Raw genomic sequence first — 20,030 nt, 5'->3', positions numbered from 1 at the left:
AGTATTGGGATACTCTATTTAAATTATTTACAAAAACTGCAGCATGAATCACAACACCTGCACACAAGTTACCTTTCCAAGCATGAAAGCATCAGAAGTTTCTCCCGTGAACATCTAGCATATAAACCACATCTTATTTCCTTTCCAAATTCCTCAAGACAGTCTACTATCTGATTGCTTCCACCTTTCAAGTCATTGAAAAAACAAGATTGCAGCACTTCCTAATGCTGCCAAGAGTCTTTAATATCTGGCTTTTTGTTCAAATTTTCTATAGTAGGAAGTCTGCAAGCCTGGTCACCATGGCAAGATGCAGACAAAAGCACCAGGGGCAAAGCCAGCAAGAAACAGGCAGCATTTAACAAGAATAAAGAAGTACATCTGGGTGTTCTCTATAAAATAACTGCTCTTCAGAAAACTTTCCCTAAGTGTCGTGCCTAAAACTCAGGAACCAAACCATACATTGTAAAGCAAGCCAGATGACTTTCTGTCTTTGGTGTCTACTTATTTACAAATGTTGACATTTAAGCACCAAATCTGACTTAAATGTCAGACTAGTCTTCAAGGGCTGAACTCCGCAAAGTGTAAAGTTTTTTGAGCTCCCACTGATTTTAATCAGGCTTCAGCAAGTACAAGTGAGATGAAACTAAGCCTTCAGCTTTCTCTCTCCATGAAAGGTCAGGTTGGCCTTCAAGTGTTCACCATGGCCCTGCTCCAAAGCCCACTGGAGCCAAAGGGAAAGACTCTCGGTGACTTTAATAGCATTTGGATCAAACCCCGGTCTTTTGTTCCCTACTGGAACCTTACACGAAACTCAACCCCCTCGTGATTTTCAGCAGGAACAGAAGTTTTGGGTTACATTTTGTTTATATTTTTATGGGTGGAGGGAGGACAGCCCTCTATTAATCATGCTGCCTGATTCTTTTCAAGAACCTGCTTTCACTCGCTTGTAGTTTTAACTAACTGCAACACTTTGGACAGAAATTTTCCATTACAAATATTTGCTTTAGGTGGAATTATTCTGGGAAAAGATCAGCCAGCACATTTCAGCTTTTTCTCCAAAACTACAATTAGAGACAGAGAAGCACTGTTATCGGTCTCAAGAAGTCTGCCAACTTCATCCTTGAGAAACTACATCACCTCACATCAGTGACCTAAAACTCGTGAGGCAGCCACCATCTCCGGGCCACAGGTTTGCCATCCTCCATGACAGCCACCCGTGGCTAGGCAAGCTACAAGCTCGGGGGGCAGCACCTGTGGGGCAGTGGGGACATGCCGACTCCACTGCTTTGCCACCCTCAGCAGGGATCTGGCTTTTAACAGCTCAAGTTCACATTGAAGATGTTCTAGCTGGAACAACTGCTAGGGACAGCAGGCTGTTCGTGAAGGTAGCCCTTCAGCAAGAAAGCTAAACTTCATTTTAGGCTGCTGAGGCTCAGGAAAGTGTTTCTGTGCTTCAGGGCCTTGCAAACAATGATCTAGAACTGGAGACCACCACAGAGCCTAGAAGAACCCCTCATTATTACCAGCTCTCTGCTCTCTCTCAAGCCTGGCCTGAGGAGAAAATTAAAGCCAGAAAATAAGTGTAAATGGAAGGCAATAGTTGCCCTTCCACCCTTGGCAGTACAGTGCAGGAATGCTTACTCTTTAAAACACCTTGATTTTGACTTTTTTTTTGTCTGCCTATGAGTAACTAAAATCTCACACCTTCCTTGCAGCAAGCATAACACTATGCAAGCTACCAAGCACAGTTTCAAGGTGTGAGTTTATCTGCAAAAGGAAGTTAATTTGAAATGTTCCACCGAATTGCAGGGTAGCCATGGTCACTGCAAAGCAGGCCTTCTGAAAGAATTTCAGAAAATCCTGACAGGCCCCTAACAGTTTATGTTGCTGAGCAGTAAAATCTCCAGGAATAAAAAAGAAAGCCCTCCACCGACACCAACTGCAAATCACTCTGTGCTAGAGAGCAAATGGGCAGCAAGCAAGAAGGAACCAGAATGAAAGTAATGGGCAACTGGGAATGGGTGAAGCAAGAGCTCAGGAGAGCCCTGAGCCTTCTGATCCTTCCCCTCCAAACGGTTTTGCTACTTTGCAGCTTAAGTTAAGAAATGGTTTTTTTCCGCGGTAGTTCAATTAAGGAGCAAAGCTTTTCTCTTATGAGAAACGAGGCTGCCAAACATCCCACTGTTCATAGGATCCACTCCCTATTACCTGCTCCACCACGATCAGTGTAATGTGGCTTCCCATGCCAAAATACACACACCTCTTCATTTCTGCATGAAAGCAGGCACAGGATACATGTAGGAAAACTGTACTGATGGTAGTTCTCCATGCACCAAAATGCTACTGCAGAGTGGGCAAACATTTCAAGGTGTAGGTCTCCCAGATTTTCATAATGAAGTGATAAAATGAGAGGAGGAAATCCAGATCGCCAGGTTTGCTAAACAAGTGTGAAAGGAGCCCACTTGGGCAGCTTCGCGCCAGCTTTCCTACAAAGCAAATCAGCATGTAATTGCGTACTTGCTATCTTTTAAAAGCCTTTCAGGAATACTCCCTGAAGCAACCAGAATCACAACAAACAATAAATCCAAGAAATGCTTAATAATGCAGGGACTTCTCTCACACAGTTCGAGCAGAGGCCAAGACAGATATTTGGCAGCTCCGGCTTCCTGAAAAGCACGGCTCATCCTGAAATCAATTACATCATCAGGGAACTCAGAGGTTTTATAATTGAAGACAGCAGGGTAGGTGGCCTAGTAAAACTCAATACTGTGCAGTTTACAGGAATGTAAACTTTGCTGGTACCAGATGGACTCTGTGTTAATCAAAACAAACTTCTCTAAGAAGCAGGCAGCTTTTTTAATTTGCCTGTACCATTGGAGGCATCTAGAGTTTAGAGAAAGGAGCAGGGCAGCTCCTTAGCTGCCACTCACTGCCACGGCTGCGTGAGCTATCACGCAGACCAGTACTGGCAACACATTTACCCCACACGCTGCAGCCGACTCAGCTTTGGTATAAAACATGAACTTGCTCTTCTGTTCTCTTTGAAGGCTTTCTCAAGGGAAGCAAACAAACAATTCAGATGTGTGACGAATGGTCCCCATCAGGGACATCTAAAAGACCAAGATAACTATGAAGTAGAACAAGCTTTGGTCTTTTGAGAGCTTGTTTTGGCCACTGTGAGATCATTGCTTCCATTTACACTCTTCTCAGGAAACATCCGACTCCCAGCAACCACCAGAGTTTTGAACAAGCACTTTCAAAACCCTAATACTGAAGAAAGACATTAGAAGGATGAGTATGAAAGCAAGGCTGTTAACTTATTCTTAATTATTGATAACACTAAGACACCTCTAATCAAGACATTTTTAAACTTAGAAGGAGCTATTTTAGGCAAATGTCAAAGCTTCAGGTCACTGATAGATGCACACCTAATTCCAAACCAGTTTGACAGATTCCCCTGTTGAGAATGTGCAAGTTTTACAGGAGCCATATTTTGTCTATAGAGATCACCTTACCTTTTCTACTTGAAGATGACTTCTGCATAGTCTGTGCAGCCAGCTAGATCTTAAATTGGAGAAGTATATTTTCAGCCTAGCTCAACCTGTGTTCCTCCTTGAGGACAACAACCATAGGCAAGTATATGTGATACCCCAGGGAGAAAACAGGAATGAAAATCCATCGTGGAATAAAAAAAATTGATTAAAAAAGAGGAAAAAACAATATATTCCAGACATACCTGGATTTTCAACTTGCTTAAAATACCTGTCAGTGCAAGGAAATAAAATACCAGTCATAGCTACAAGTTTTGCAAGGGAGAAGAAAAAAAAGTCCTCCTGCTTCCTTCTTTATAAGTCGTCTTGACATTCCCCACAGCATGTGTGTGGCGTCCTTGCTCTTTATCTCCCCGGAGAGCCTTAAACCCCAGCCACCACTACCCACGCAGACCCAGATGCATAAACACACACAAACAGAAGCAGTTTTACAGACTCTTTAGGGGGGCATGGAGCGATTTTATGAAAGTCACAATAGTTTTAACTCATTCACACTGATAATGTCACATGCTCTTTGTGTACATTTTCAGTTGTGACCACATTTGGAGTTTTTACTGTTTGTCGGATTTTCAGGGAAAGCAAGGCATAACTGTCTTGTCATACATAGCAGAGGAGATTCCACTTCTGGCTTTTCCTTATTCTTTTAGGCAAAACATACCTCATTCTGTGTGGGATGAAAGTAGAGGAAGAAAACTGGGAGTAACAGGGAAAGGAGAAGAGAGGCACAGTAAGGGATCAGAAATAGAAAGAAAAAAAAGGAAAGCAGCAAAATGCATGTAACAGATCAAAGATGTGACCAGGAAGATGAAAAGGGGCATCCCTTCATACCAGACATTCCACTGGCTGACGGACAGGGAGACAAGGTTGAGCAGGGCTAACAGGAAAAATAAGACCTCATCAAAGCACAGCCACCATCCGGCAGATCTCAGGAAACCAAAGCACCATGCCTGCAATTTAAAGCTTCCATCGATTTCAGCCATTTTATCTCCTCTGCATCACACACACCTGAGGCATTGAAATCCACACTTAGGCTCATTATTCCCTGACCTAGCTCCATTAAGGGATGGTATTTCAAGGAAAAGCATTATAAGCAGCACCGATAGCAGCTTTAGCTGCTCCACACATTCAACTACAAACCCCTATTTTCAGCTGCTTGTTCTTTTGACAAGTTATATACATTCATGCTGGAAGTTTTCCCTTCCAGGATCTTGTGTCAAGCTGAAAACATTTTCTTCCTTAAAAGTATCAGGTAAATCAGTTAGGCTGTTCCTGAAAAAGCAATTAGAGATATTTGCCCATATCAACAAAGTCATGCAAGCAGTTTATTAGGAAAACTTCAGTGGTTCTGTAGTTTGGAGCATGGATTTGAATTGTGTAGAGGGATTACAGAGATGCTCCTGTTGTTGCTTTCAGTGACAACTGACTCCACTTCTGGGCACATGACAAGCCACCAAAAAAAAGATCTCCATTTGCAATGTCACTAGAGATTTGTATCAATTCCCCAGTGCCTCTAGCCCTACCAAGCACCATCTAGCAGAAGCCTGCAGGAACAGCATCAGACTCTCCTTGCATTGCTACTGCAAAACCATTGAGAGAGGAGACTCTCTCCTGCAATGCCTGTATCCAACCTGGAAGGGACCATTTGCTTGGACTACAGAGGGCTGAAAATTGTGTCTCAAGAAGAGGCTATGTGAGTATGTGTTACAAGGAAGAGAGGGGCTAAAGGAGAAAGGAAGGTAGGCACAAAGAGGAAAGGGATGGGAACAAAGAGGAGCCAAGAAGAAAGATGGAGATAATGGAGATATTCCAGCCCCTGCTGCTGTCAGAGATCCAGCAGCAGTATGCAAGAAATCTGCTGCCACTGGAGCTGCATTCACTTGTGTCCCCAGTGAGCACTCAGGAGCTGGACTGTGGCACCAGAGGCAGGAAAGAGACCACCTTCCCCAGAGCAGCTCCACTTCTGAAAGCAGCTGTGCTTCTGACGAATCAATCCAGCATGAGCAGATGGACCCAAAACCACAGAGGACAGCCAGGACTCCTACAGACCGAATGCTGCCTTCATGTCTCTGCACAGAAAACAGCTGGCAGCTCTTGAATCAGATTTCCCCAAAACACAGCGCAGCGTCCACAGGCCACACTCGCTCCGCAGGGCCAGGCTTGGTGAAGGGGCTGCTTGCAGACCCACTGTGCCCAAGCAGGGAGTCTGCAAGGTATCTAAAACATGCTCCCTAATCACAAAAAAACTAGCTTACTTGCCAGCTTTTATGTGAAGACGGGAGGAGGTTATCCTCCACTCATGAACAAGGCTTCATTATTGTGAGTAGAAATTATGGAGGTTCTCTGGGAATCAAGTGTCCTAGTAAAAATTTACAAACAAGCCACAAAAGATGTGGAGACCTGCTGTCCTGCCAGTAAATGCACTAGTCCAACTAGTCTGCTAATTTACAGAGGGAACCATGGTGGCTTTAAAATTATATATATGCAATTAGGAAATTAAGGCTTTAACTTTTTGCTGTTGTCTTTGCCTAGGACCCCAGTAAACAAACTTAAAAAATAAAATAAAATAGAGAAATTTTAAAGTTTACAACAGGGCAGAAGAGGAGGAATAAATCCATTCTGTCAGTAAAATATGGCAGAGAAAGCACAGAAATCAGTGTCTCTGAGACTCAGTCTCTCTCTGGTGAGCCTCCTGCGCTCTGCACAGGGGAGGAAAGATACACACCTCAAAACAGGATATAAAGACATACCATTGCTAGCAACACCAAACTATCCTGGATTCAAATACAGTGCCAAAAAAGATTATACAAGGAAGTGGGGGGGGGGGGGGGGGGGGGGGGAAGGGAACGGACCACAACAAAAAGAACAGGACAAAACAGAAGCCATCACATTCAGGCAGTCTGCCTGCTTCTTATGGACAAACGCATGGCACCATGCAGGCATCCAGCCCCCAGAAAATGCAGTGAGGACTCAGCAAGGAGCACAGTCCAACTGTAAATACACCCAGCAAAGGCAAGCACCCAGCCCCACAGCAGGGATGTGTGTGCTCACCCCTACACAGCCATCAGGGTATGCCAGGAGCACCAAAGAACTCCCCTGGAGAAAAGGCCCATCACCTCCTTCCTCCTCCATGTATCAGCGCTACAAAAAGTGATGGGCACTGATAAGAAGCATGGGGGTAGATAAGGGTCAGCTGGTCACAATGCCAGCTCCTGAAACAACTTTTTAAGGAATTTTAAAAACTTAAGAAAGCAACCTTCTACAGCTCAGCCTGCTCTCCCTCAGGACAAATCCTCAGTTGTGGGGTTTTTTCTTAAATATGTTTACTGAACTGAGCTATATTTTTAAAGTCATCATTTGGTGACCCAAAAAGAAACTTTCTGCAGTGCTTGGAGAGACACATAATGTTTTGTGAGCATTTCTGATAAATCAAGTGAAAGTGGTAAGTGAAAGTCTGGTTTCAGAAGGAAATGTGGACACAATTTGCAAAGAAATGAGGGGAGAAAATGAGCACGTGAAACCCTCTGTAAAGGTAGTCTGAAGACTATTGCTTTATTTCAAAACCTTTTTTTTTTTTTTTTTTAATTCTTCCATAATTTAACTGTAATTTGAATCTACTTGTCACATTCAGTTTAAATTCACATTTTTCATTTAATTGGTAAGGGCGGGAAATCACGCATCCACAGTTTGAATCTTTGACTTTGAGATAACAGGATGAAAAGAGGAGCAGTTACCACATCACTATAATGGGGTAGGGGGACTGTGGACCTTCAGGGCAGTAAAACAGAGTATGTATGGGGAGTTCACCATCACTAACATCCAAGAATCAATTTATGGACATCTAGAAACAAACAGCAAGTGATAATGAGAAAATAAGTGAAAACAAGTGATAGGGAAAATTCGGGGAGGGGTGGGGGGCACATTCATGAATTTGCTAATCTTCCCTCCTCCTCCTCTCCTGGCTGCCTCTGCCTTTTGACAGCAAGGTCTAAGAGCTGGGACTGGGTGAAAGGACCATGTTAGCACAGACTTTATGGAAGCAGGAGAGAGCATGGAGTGCAAAAGAGCTAGTGTATGAGGCACTACTGCAATAGCAACAGTTTCTTTATCGAGGTGTTAATGAAGATGGGAAAGCTTGCGTGGATTCTCCTGAAGATGCCCTCTAAATTAAGAGTTTAGAACCTATTCATTTACACTGAAAATCTTCCCAAATTCACACAATGGAAAGGAAAGGGATGGCCCTTGTTTGGATCTAGACCTTCTGTTAAAAGCCACCAGTAGCAGAGATACTAAATTCAGCTGTGCTGTCCTCAAACTGAAGCCTGGCCCATTTTCCACAAACTTTTCCTTCAAAATGAAACCCATGCATCAGCTACTTTAGAAACAGTTTACTGGATGTCAACACTAAATACTTCAGGAAGAAGGTATTTCCTTTCTGGAAAATTCTTAATCTGACATTTGATCTATCATGTCCCTTTGCTTCTGTCAGATTGAATAAAGCAATCTGTAAATATGTCACAGCCATCTCTAAATACAAAATAAATGGTAAAAAAAACCAAACCACCTTCCCCATTCTTTTCTTGTTAGGAAACTGTCTGTTATTTTTAATTTAAATTTAAAAATAGCTTGTTCTTTTTAAATATGAATGACACAAGTCTGTTAGCAATATAGCGAAGAAGCAAAATAACATTCTTCAGAGCTGGTGTTCTTTCAGAGAAACTTTTTGATGTTTGCAATCAAATGCAACTCAATGCCAAAGTTATACTGCAACACAGAAAGAATCTGAAAGAAAACAATTCAAAAATTGGAAGCAAATTACTTCTTTTGTCAGCAGCCCTGTGAGTAAATTGTGCCTGTGCTGTTACTGTTGGCATGAAATACCAAACACTGCGGTTCCAATAACTTTTCTCTCGGTCACTTTTCCACACAACCATCTACACACAAATCCTTAAATTCTTCAAATTAAAAATGGACCAGTTCTTTCATCACAGGCACTCGTGATTCGGTTATGATATGTTCATCTGTGAAAAATAAAAATTAAAATCCGCAATAGCCATTAAAGATTAGTGGCTTACTTTAAATGGATTTCCTCTGCAAAGCTATTCTTTTATATCTCATCTAAACAGGTAATAAATGGTAAAAGCCAAAAGCATATCAGTAAAAGAATAACTCTATAACTTGGCAGAATTAGAAAAAATAATTACATTTTATCCTATTTTGACCACAGATCAGTCTCATCTACCGCCAGAAAAATAAGACCACAAATGTTCCAGTCTTCTTTAAGTTACTAAGATATTTGCTTTGAACTGCACTGGCAACTTCCAAAAATAATCAGTAGCAAGAAAACGACATCATTTTGTAGTCTCCATTTCCATAGAAGTGGGCTTAATTTCTGATATTTACAAGCCTGGCAAGTATGAAAGATCCTGCACAGTTGCTCACAGGAAAGCTTATGGGATGTTGCACTTAGCCAAAAATCCAAGCAGCTTCTGCCTCAGGGATTTTGCAACAGCCTGTAACATACCAATCACATCAAAATTTTACAGGATGGGACTGGAGCTGACACTGAGTAACCAAACCTTCCCACCTAACAGATAGCCTCTCTTCCCCAGACACCCCATGCCAGAAGGCAATCACCCGCTTGGCCTGAGGGGAACCCACGAAAACCAGTTTTTTCAAGGCTTTGTCACCCTCCAATGTAGCCATGGTCTGGGTTGTTCTGGCAGACCACAGCCAAGATCCCTTTAACAAGGTCATCTCACAACAAAAGTCCTTTCCAAAGCCCAGCTGCAATGCAGCTCCACACTGCCAAAGGGACACCCCCTCCGGCACCATGTGGGGCATCCTCCAGCATCACACCTGTCCCACAAGCCAGCCAAAAGGAGGGTGTGAGGGTGTGGGCAGACAGGCCATGGGACAGACAGACCCTGGTGCGCAAGGAGAAGGAGCCACACCTTGTGGGAAAGGTTGCATGTTGCTTGTCTAGACTCCAAACACTGATGGGATCTCATCAAAAAATGATACAGATGTCTAGAGAAAAGGGCACAGGTGACAGAGGAGGGGAAAGGTGAGAAGCAGTATCTGAGCTCCCACAAACACATCTGCTCATTCTTGTGGTGGCTCTTGCAGGACCACTACTGCACAGGTGCATGGACACAGCCAGCAGCTTGGCCTCAAAGGCCACCAGAAGAGTCACTATGGAGGAACACCAGCACAGCCTCTGCTCTGCAGCATGGTAGCAGTCCCCTTGCAGCTAAAGCAGGAGAACTGATTCTCCTGAATTTGCTTGTAAAGAAGCGCCAGGACAAGCAACGCTGCAACAAAACTGATCTAAAAAACTCTTGCATAGATGTGCTCACAGGAAACAGGTATTTTCATTAAACTGACTTTTTTTCTTTTCTTGTTCCCCTTTAACATTTGCACTGCATGTTTGATCCTATTATTAAACACAATAAATAGCCCCTTGTTGAATAATTAAGAAGAAAGTACCAGCCAGTGTGGGTAGTATTGCCAACCAAGAATGAAGACAGAATGATGCTGTTATTTCTGTATTTGAGTTATTGATTAAATGTAACATCCATAAAGCAGCAATCAGAATTGCTATTCTGCAAACATTCCCAGAGAAATAAAGGCTTGTTCCAAGTGCCAATCATATATACTTCTGTGGTTAGAATGCAATTAAACTACTAAAGCATTCAATATACCCACAAGCCAAACAAAAACAAATCACAGAAACCTGAACTGTGGAGCAAAAACAAAGGAAAGATTTTTAAAACATAATTCAAAAATCAGAAGTGTCAATACAGCTGTTGTTTGTAAGCCATTGTAAAAACTTTCAGGTTATATGTATATGTATTATTTATACACAGACAAAAGGGTCTTTTTCCAAAATACGTCTCAGTAGGAAAAATCTTGTGAAACAGTAACACGCTACTTATTCCAGAAAACTGTGTTTCTTTTTTATGCTTCCTGGTTTACTTTTCAAGTTTTCTTAAGCAGTGAAATGGATGGGAAGAAAAACATTCTTGAATTAACTATGTAAAACTCTTGCCCTCCGATCCTGAAGAAAGAAGGTTATTTTGAGAAAAATAAGAGAGTAAGAATAATACCAAACAAATGTCCTGAATCAACAGTCTCAGTTTGATGCCAGAGACCAATACAGAGAGCAACGTCCTCACCAAAGGCTGTCATACTCACCGACAGCAAAGAGCCAGAGCCCGAGCCCATGCCAGGGGGACACCGGAGACCCTCCGGTGAGATCCTGCAGCCCAAGCAAGCAAGCAGCAAGCCCTGCGCACTCCCATCTCCCACGGAGGGACGAGACCAGGTGTTTTGGAAGAGTTTTGGAAGGCACACACCTTCACTGGGAGCGTAAGCTTTCAAATCACACTTAGCTTGTGGATCCTGCATGGGTAAGAAAGGAGCAATCTCCAAACCAGCAGCAGTTTCTACTAGATTTGGCCACCACGCTCCCCTCCTGTGGTGGTTAGCACAGGAGGCACCTACGCTATGGGCACCAACCAGCCTTGGCTCAGAGCCTCTCCTCTTTGCAGTGAGTCTCTAACCTGCCCTGCTCAGAGCAGGGGGTTACTGCAGTGTTTTCTGAGGAGCAGAGAAGCGGTGGAATGGAGTTTACCTGAGTGGTTGCTGCTTGTCAAAGCTTCCTCCAGAGAGCACAAGCTCACCCAAGCACACTTTACTTGAGCAAAGCTGTTTTGTCTGCTTCAGTTTTGTTTCCTTGAATTGATAGCTCAGGGATATGACGGAGAAGAAAAGGGCGCTTTTCACAAGGGCCAGAAAGAAACAGATTCCACTAGATGGATGGAGCAAACCAAGGCAGTGTTGATGAACATGCTGTGCTTCGGGCAACTTACTTTAAAAAAAACAACTCACATTACAAAAATCACTACAAATCATCTGCATGAGATTAAAGTCTTGACCAAACCATACATGCTGCATTACCCTATAGGCTGCTTGCCTCGGGTAAAAAGAAAAATTTGGCCCAGTTGACTGGTACTATTACAGAGCAACAACCCACTGCTCCTTTTTTTTGTTGGGTTTTTTTTACGCTCTAATGAGCTTGTTTTAGTGCCCTGAGCAGATCCAGGAGTCTATCCCTTTGCAAACAGCCACCTGACAGCACACCAGAGCAGCTGTCTCCAGAATTAGAACAGAGACATTGAAACACAGAGGCACATTGATCCAATCGATCTCTCAGAGAGCCGAGAAGCGCAGGGTCCTTGGAGACCTTTATTTTTTCAATGGGCAATGAAAGGGCCTGGCAGTAAACTGGAGAGAGCCAGTTTTATAAGGTAGGAGGGAAATGATTATAGAACTGTAGCAGTTCAGGGATCTTCCAGCTGGTTTAAATGATTTGGCTTCCTTATGAACATACTGAAAGTAGGGGGGGGGGTGTGGCGCGCGGGGCAGGTAACAACTTCTGAAGGTCAGCCACAAGTGCTATCACTACCACGTGAAGCAGAGTCCCCAGTTTATTCTCAAACATTTAATGTAGAGATGGGGACAGGGGGAGTAATTCGGAGGGGACAACGGAGGTTAGTGCCTCCGTATGCAAATATGGATTAAGGAAGCAGACCATCTCCTGCAGTATCTTGCACAAATGAGGAAAATCAAGAGAGGCACCCGAGAGCAACACCATCTACACCAAGCTCCACTGACTACAGCAGGCAGGCGCTCAGGTGAGGTGTAAATTCAGATTTCCCGGGAAGTGCTGAACTGACCTCACTCTGCCATAGCTCGCAAGGTGGCTTTTGCTGCTGGGTGAAATACCACTTCCTGAAAGGAACAGGGGCTGATTCTTTGCCTCCTTCATTTAGTTTTGCCTTTTTATTACACAGGCTTAACTATTATATATGCCATACTGATAGCTTCGCAGGGAAGCAGTAACATTTCTAAAATGTTCAGAGAGGAAGGGAGCATTCATTTCAGTTGAAACCTTTTGGTTATTTCAACTCAGATTTGCAAATACCTTTGCCACCCCCACACTACACGTTTGTAAGCTCCACGAGAAAAATACACACAGTTGCATTGACCAGCCTTCAGCAATACAGGCTGGTGGGGACAAGGAGCAGCACCTTAATAGTCTCCTCTTTCTATCCCATCCTTGGGAAACATGTGTGACTGTTACTGAACGTAAATCTTTTTTAAAGTTTCTTATTTAGAAAATGTCCAAAACAGAAAAAAAACATGCTGTTCATTGAGAAATGCTTTTTTTTTTACTTTTTTTTAGTGTTTGGGGGTGGGTTTTTGTTTTTGTTTGCAGACTGTTAGCTTTAATAATAAAACAGTTCAGTTTAAGCAGAACTTTTTAGGATGTCCAGGGTATTTTTTCATCAGGACGAACCTAATAAATTAATTTTCACACTGCTGGGAGTCAACAGGAGCTCATTCTTGTTCCCTCCTTCCTCCAAGGTCAGGAGACTGTACTCTGATTTGGTTCCTTGTTGGCATAGGCTGCACACTGACTTTGGAAGCTCCTGTGCTGGCTGGAGCGCTGCAAACCCCGAGGCTGCCCCCACTGCCTCCTTGTCTGCTGGGGTAGGGGTGAGCAGGCTGGCTGCGGCAGAGGCTGCCTCCAGCACACATTACAGCACCGCTGGCTGCACGGAGGCTCTCCATGCCCTTCACCGATGTATCTCCAAGGCACAGAAGCAAGGCTTATAGCTGACTGTGTGGTTTTGACCTGATGCAAACATAGGTGTGAGTGGAAGCATTTCAAACACATAACTGGGATCCTGTGTATGCCTCTCCAGTAACATCTTCGGAATAAGGACTGTATTACACCAGATCACACTTCTTGCCTCAGCCAACCATCCCCCAATTGCACACAAGCTCACTTTAAAACTCAAAGGTGCCAGATACCTAATTTATTTAAATTTCTTTTTCTCTCTTACTGATCTGTCTCACTGACTCTGGAAGGCCGCATCCGATATAAATAATATCAGCATCCACCAAGTAACGGAAAAGAGAGACAAAACCCTACAGACTCCATCCCACTTTCACTTCTGTCAACAGCCACCTCTTGCTGATTTCACAGCGGGAATCATAACTTCTTTCTACTTCTGTATCATTATTTTTTTAAAACAACTTTTGGTAGAAAGCCAGCACTTGATGAAGAATGAGACAATCCCACTGGGTGCTATTCATCCGTGCCCTGCCAGTGTTCCTGGTGCTAACTGACCCACCACTCGGGATTTACAACGCTTATGCGAGCACATCACTGCTCAGGATCATCACCACCCAGTAGGGCATGCTCCCTCTCCTGCCCTCTTTGCTCTGCCCTGGTAACTATCATCGGGACAGCATGCATCAGGAATCTGACAGATCAGTCTACTCTCCTGAAACAAAGCACTTCAAGCCGCATATTAAAATCCTGGTGAAAGCTGCTGGAAAGCCCTGTAAGAAGAGCAGCAGCAGAGGGGGTATTCAGAAAGACTAAATTCTGCCTGGGAAACAAGCCTCCCTGTGTGCTGTTTCTGATCAGCAGTGAAAGGGAAGGGGTGATGCAGAGCCATCCTTCCCTCCGAGTCACCCTCTGGGGACCCTCTTTCTCTCCATCGGCTACAGAGGAAGCTCACCTCCCTTGGACTCGGCTCCCCCAAAACCCACACTGTCCAAATGCAGCTCAGGCTCTGACAAAAATAATTAAGAGCTACTGACAGAAAAAATCACCTTTTGGGTCTGTATTTCTTGTGCACAAGAGCACAAGATACTTTCACCCTCTTGGCAACCCTGCCTTTGAGTTCCCAGCAACTGATGCCAGCTTTGATGGAAAAATATGCTCAAAAAGCACGGGCTAGCTTTTCCTTTGCTATTCTGTGGGTCAATCAAAGAGACAGATTCATAAATGGAAAAGCTTCTGTCATCTCACAATAGCAGTACACAGACAGACTGCCTCTTGACAGGAAAAAAAATAAGACTACTACAAATAACGTTGGTATGGTAACACATGCATAAAATCAGTAATGAGAAGGCCAGAGGAGAGCTTATCCAGAGCCCCAAGTGCCAGCCAGTCTTACAGCACTTTGGCAGAGGCAACTCTGGAAAAACAAGATGAAGATATTTGCTTTATAGCTTGCAGATTGTCTGTGTCAATGCAATCATACCTCAGCCATCTTTTTCAGCCAAAACTCAGAGGCCAACCAGTTCCCAAGATGCTAAACTCGGACAGGCTCTTTGGGACCACACAGCTTGGGTCTGAGAGGGGAGCCCCTGGCTGCCCCACGGCCGCCAGATCTCAGCAGCCAGTCCGTCTCTCAATGATCATTGCCGAGCTGAGCATGAACTGCACTGCTGGGCTTCTCCTCAGAGAGACAAATTCTGATTAACATCACCTATGTTTCTTTGTATGTAAGCAAGCTGCTCACCCCACAGTCCACTAAGGACCTATCAGATGGCTGTCCAGGAATGTATAGCCCATGATCATACCTCCCATCAGGAGTTTCAAGGACCTTCCCTCCAGAACGGCAGAGTGGATTAAACAGGACAAGCCACAGCAATGCCTAGCACAGAAAAAACTGCATCACCACCACTGGAAATTAAATGGGAGGATATAAGACACTAATTTTATTGTGCTCTCAAAAAAGGAGCTAAGTGAGTGTGCTTGGTATAACACATCCTCATCAGCAAGTAACCATATTGTTACAAAAGCAGCTTTCCATCCCTGCTTTACGCAGAAGTACCAGTTATCTAGCCTCCCAGATGTCCTCAAGCTGCTTCATGGCCACTTTTCAGAGCAAGCAGGTGGAAAATGTAGAACTGTTCCCCAAATGAAGCTAACTGGTTTACAGGAACTCCAGATGTGACTCCTAACATTCCTAACACTGGTTACCTTAAGCACATTTTGCAAACAGTCACCAAGTTTAAGTCAACCATGCAAAAAAATCCCCAAACACCCAAACCAACACCCTTATCAAAACGACAGCTTTAAAAAAGGGGAAAAATGCCAAATAAAAAAAAAAAAAGACACCTACCCAACCAGTGTTTCCTTCAGTACTTCTCTGTCAATGCTGTTACAGGGAATGTGCAAGACTGTTTCACAGCTCTGCAACATCCGCAGCATCTCCTGCATGCATACCCATCCCACAGTAGCTCAATGCTGCTGGGGCACTGCAGGAGCCCAGGCTGCCAGAGACTCTGGGACACCACAACAGCCTCTCAGTAATGCATTGCAAACACTGTTCTTATGTTTGGCTTTAACACTGAGAAGCGGGTGACCATTTCACCAGTTTTGTCCCATTGCCGATTTATGACTCAGCGCTGCAGTAACAGCCTGAAACGGAGACCTGCTTCAAAGCATTAATATCAGAGACTGAGAAAGAGGGCTGGTACAGCCAGACAGCCCTGGCATAGTTCATGTGGTTACATTCAGGATCTTCACGCCACCGTGGACTGACAGCAATCCAGAGGGTTTTGTGGTTTCCATTCCTTTGACTAGTTAGAAAAGGATGCGCTCCATTTTTTTTAAGACAACAGCTGACACATTTCAGAGTTTCCTTTTTGTTCTATCATGAGAACAGAGAAGCAAAGAAAGGGTAAGGTTGTATAAGGAAATACTGTTTTGGAGATAAACCAGTGCAAAATAAGCATTGTTCTTACAATTTCAACAGGGATGACTCCCAACTCCAGGAGGAAAGATGCTTCATTTAATAAAAAATATGCTGTTATGAGACTAGAGCTTCAGATTACAGGAGTTAAAGAAAAGCAATTTTTTTAATCCCAATTGCTTTTTTTTTACCTGTCTGTTTCTAACCCTAAAAACCTGATACATTTTTTTTTTCCCTAGACACTAAGGCATGCACTTTTCTCCTGGAGACTGAACCACTGCCAAAACCACACTGCTATCCAAGGGTCTTAACATGCTTTGCAAAAGCATTAATTATAAACTCACACAGCAAGAAGAAGGGAGTAAGGCTGGATCACTGGTTTCACTGCAAGGAAAACACCACCACCACCACAAAAAAAAGACAACATATCAACCATCTTAAAGAAAACACGCCACAAAGGACAGTAGCGAGGTGATGCTTGGAGGGTGGAAAGGTGGGAGAGAAAGAGTAAAACCCCAAATTTTCTCTCTTGGCAGTGCTGTTATTTGACTGTGCTTCTATATAATATTAGATTGGTTGAGATCAAAAATGAAGATTTAAGAGCCAGTTTTATTAATCCTGGCCCTCCTCTGCTTTCTCACCACACCTACACAATTGCTGCATCCAAATACACCACCCGCACCATCCAAAACAAAGCAGTTGCTAATTATTGTATCTCGTTATAAAGATGCCTCATCTGTACTTCTTTCAAGATTTATCACAGAGTCATTATTTCTCTCTGCAGCATGATTTCCCACTCAAGTGTGGGGAAAATGAAGGCAATAGCTATTTAAACGCAATTTGCAACATGGTCTGTATGTATTAATTTCTTACTGTCTTCTGGGAATATTTTCCTACATCAGGTACCTAAATCCATAAATATACATCCATTTGATTAACAAATTTGTGGATGAAAGAAAAGTAGAACTAAAGCAACAATTTAATTTCTAGTGTATTACATATTTATTACTTTATAATACATAAACACCATTCCATCAAAGAGAACTAAGGTTAGGAATGCCACTAATATATCCTTGCCACCACGGCAGGGCTAGAAAGTAAAATAAAGGGGACTCATTCACACCAGACATCATAAGCTGGTTTTGTAATTGTTATTTCCCTTAAAAATAACAAGAAGCGGTCTCTCAGGAAGCGATGACTGATGGGTAGTTTCGCAGACAGAAAGAACAACCTGAAAAGCTGCGAATTCAGCAGCAAAATGGGAATGGTTTCCCAAAGGCTTCCCAAAGGTCAAGGGACATCGCAATTCACCACACTTTGCGGCACGTCTCTGTCCGAAAGGCCAGCACGTGTCCTGAGCAGAGATCCTCTCCGTTTGAGCCACCCAGAGCTAGGACAGCACGGGGGGAGGAGAGGGGAGCAAAACAGAGCAAACAGGGGAGCAGAGCTGTTTAAGCTCTGTTTCTTAACATAAATAGCTCCATATAAAAGATTTTACTGAACCAGAAAAATAGAAAACTAAAAAGGAAATCTGAAACCCCTCATGCTCATACATTTTCAGCCTTTCGGACCCCAGTACATAACTGATACCATGGCTGCTACTCAGAGCAGATAGCACGGCATCCATGTGTGAAGCCATCTACTACTTGACACCAAAGGCACCTACTCACAACAGAAAAGTTCAGCCTTCACATCAGGTCTACAGACTGTACCACACAGTCTATTTTTGTTATGGAAAGTATGTTTTCAGATCAAATTTGTTTCCAAAACAAAGGAACTCACCTCCTAAAGCCTGCCAGAGAAAGGGGAATACAACATTCCTTACTCAGCTCTCAGGAAATTAAAGTTACCCAATTGCTGGGGGGTGTTAAGGGGCCTCAGTCTCTTCTTGATGCCAATATTGAAAGGCGTCAAATGCCTTTACCTCACACTGCCGTCTGAGGATGGTGAGGGAGCAGAGCACCACACACCCAAGCTCATGCAGAAAGTTTATTTTGTCTCCTCTGAACCAGAAATACTTCAGACCACTAATATAATGCAGCTCCAAGTTATTTCCTCTAGCTTTTTTTCCTTTAGCTAAAAAGCAGCTGGTACCACCGCTGAGTGACGGATACTTCTTAGCACAGAGCTGGAGATAGATCCACCCCTCTGAAGCATGGCTCCACAGCTGTCAGACAAAACAACCCAGCCCATGGAGGCCTTCCCTGACCCAGCAGCAACCTAAACTACAGTCCATCAGACAGCAGCTACAGTATTGTCTCACATGCCCATAGATGCCAGCTGTAGCCAAGGAAAGCCCTCAACTTCATCTAGTGTCTGCAGAAAAATCAGTCAGCCCTGCGGTTGTGCCAGGCATGGGGATTACCATGCATGGGGATTACCATGCACACACACCTTCCAGGGGACACGGAGGTTATAGAAGTGCACACCCTTCCCCTAGAGATCCAGCAGCCCTTTTAGACCGTCTAGGCAAAAAGGAGCAAGTCACTCCTGGCTCAGTAAAAGGCACTCTTTCTATGTGACTTCACAGATGGAAATGCATGGCAAAGACGTCAAAGACAGCAAAAAGACAAACATCCCTCTGGGAAGTATGCCACCAGGAAAGGAAAGACAATCATCCTTTTCTTAAACTATGATTCATACTATTTTTGCTTACAGGCTACATCATTTTCATGCAATCATTCAGACTGACACAATGGGCAAGAAGCACCCCATCAGCTTGGCAAAGGAAGCCTACCCGACATGCTCATGAAAAGGGAGTTGAGGTCTCCAAAAGGCCTGATTTCATGAGAACTAATGGCTCTGGGAGTCCAGAAGAAAGCAAGAAGCAGCAAATTTCTTGAGTAACGTGCCAGGAAAGTGTTGATATTTAAATTTTAGGTCCAGTTTAAGTTTTAGTTCTCACCTCACTTAGACTTGCTTTCCACTAGTGTACAACAGGGCATAAGCATGACCCACTATCCAAAACAATCCAACTTCATTTTTCTTGTTCGCCAGCTGCCAGGATAAAGCAGGATGTTCTACTGCTTCATTCTCCTATAAAAGGACCTTATACATATTTTGTGGACATACTGGTGGTATGTTTTTTATCCCACACATTTGTGGTTGCTTATGTTTTTTGTTCTGTGCTTTCTCAAAATGGCTGCTACATTTCTGAGGCTGCTGAGATTTTTCATGGCACTTGACCAAAAGAAATAATTAAAAATACAAACAAGCACTCCAAACATACTCTTCTACTTGGGAAAAGCAAAGGCAGCTTCTCTAGAGAGTCTCAGCTATTGTCACTACACAAAGCTTGCACAGACAACGCCAGTAAGAAGGTTATTTGGTAACAACCCATGGCAATCTTCTGTGTCCCCTCCCCAGGAACACTTATAAAATAAAGAGGCGCTGCTGGATTCTCACACTTTTTAACACCAGGTTTGTACCTCATTTGACAGTCTCTTTAGTTTTGTGTGCCCACACATTAACACACAGGCACACAAAGGAAGGAAGACAAGAGAGATGCACAAACACAAGGGTTAAGTGGCCATAAATTGGCCATCGAGGCATTTAGGCTGGGAAAAGAAAGCTTTCCAGGCAAACTTGTCAGACTGTAGAGCAGCCTTCCAAGAGGAGCCATGGAGATGATCCAACCGGACACAAGGCAGTGCTGAGCCAGCCTACGAAAGTGATTAGGTAACAGGCTGTGCATGATAAGAGGATGACTTCTGATGATGTAGTGCCTTTCCATTTGACGTTCCTTTGACAGAAGGAAGGGGATTACTTTAAGAAGTGCTACCTGCAGACTATCTTCTCGATTGTGTTGGTTTGTTTAGGTTTTGGGTTTTTCTTTTACTGAATCAGAGACTATCTCTCTCCTTGCTAAAGCCACAGCAACTCCCATCAGAGAAGCTATTTAAGAAGGTAAGTGTTA

The 20,030-nt window shown here is 43.5% G+C and overlaps 1 protein-coding gene across 2 annotated transcripts in view; it reads right to left on the bottom strand.

Annotated features, from left to right (window-relative positions):
• TMTC1 (transmembrane O-mannosyltransferase targeting cadherins 1) overlaps positions 1 to 20,030 on the bottom strand; it is a 147,157-nt gene that overhangs the window by 93,122 nt on the left and 34,005 nt on the right. The window lies entirely within an intron of this gene.

The sequence above is a fragment of the Falco biarmicus genome, chromosome 5 (assembly GCF_023638135.1).
Source record: "Falco biarmicus isolate bFalBia1 chromosome 5, bFalBia1.pri, whole genome shotgun sequence".
NCBI lineage: Eukaryota > Metazoa > Chordata > Aves > Falconiformes > Falconidae > Falco > Falco biarmicus.
The sequence above is the reverse complement of the archived record's forward strand: the minus strand, read 5'-3'. Positions and strand labels throughout refer to the sequence as shown.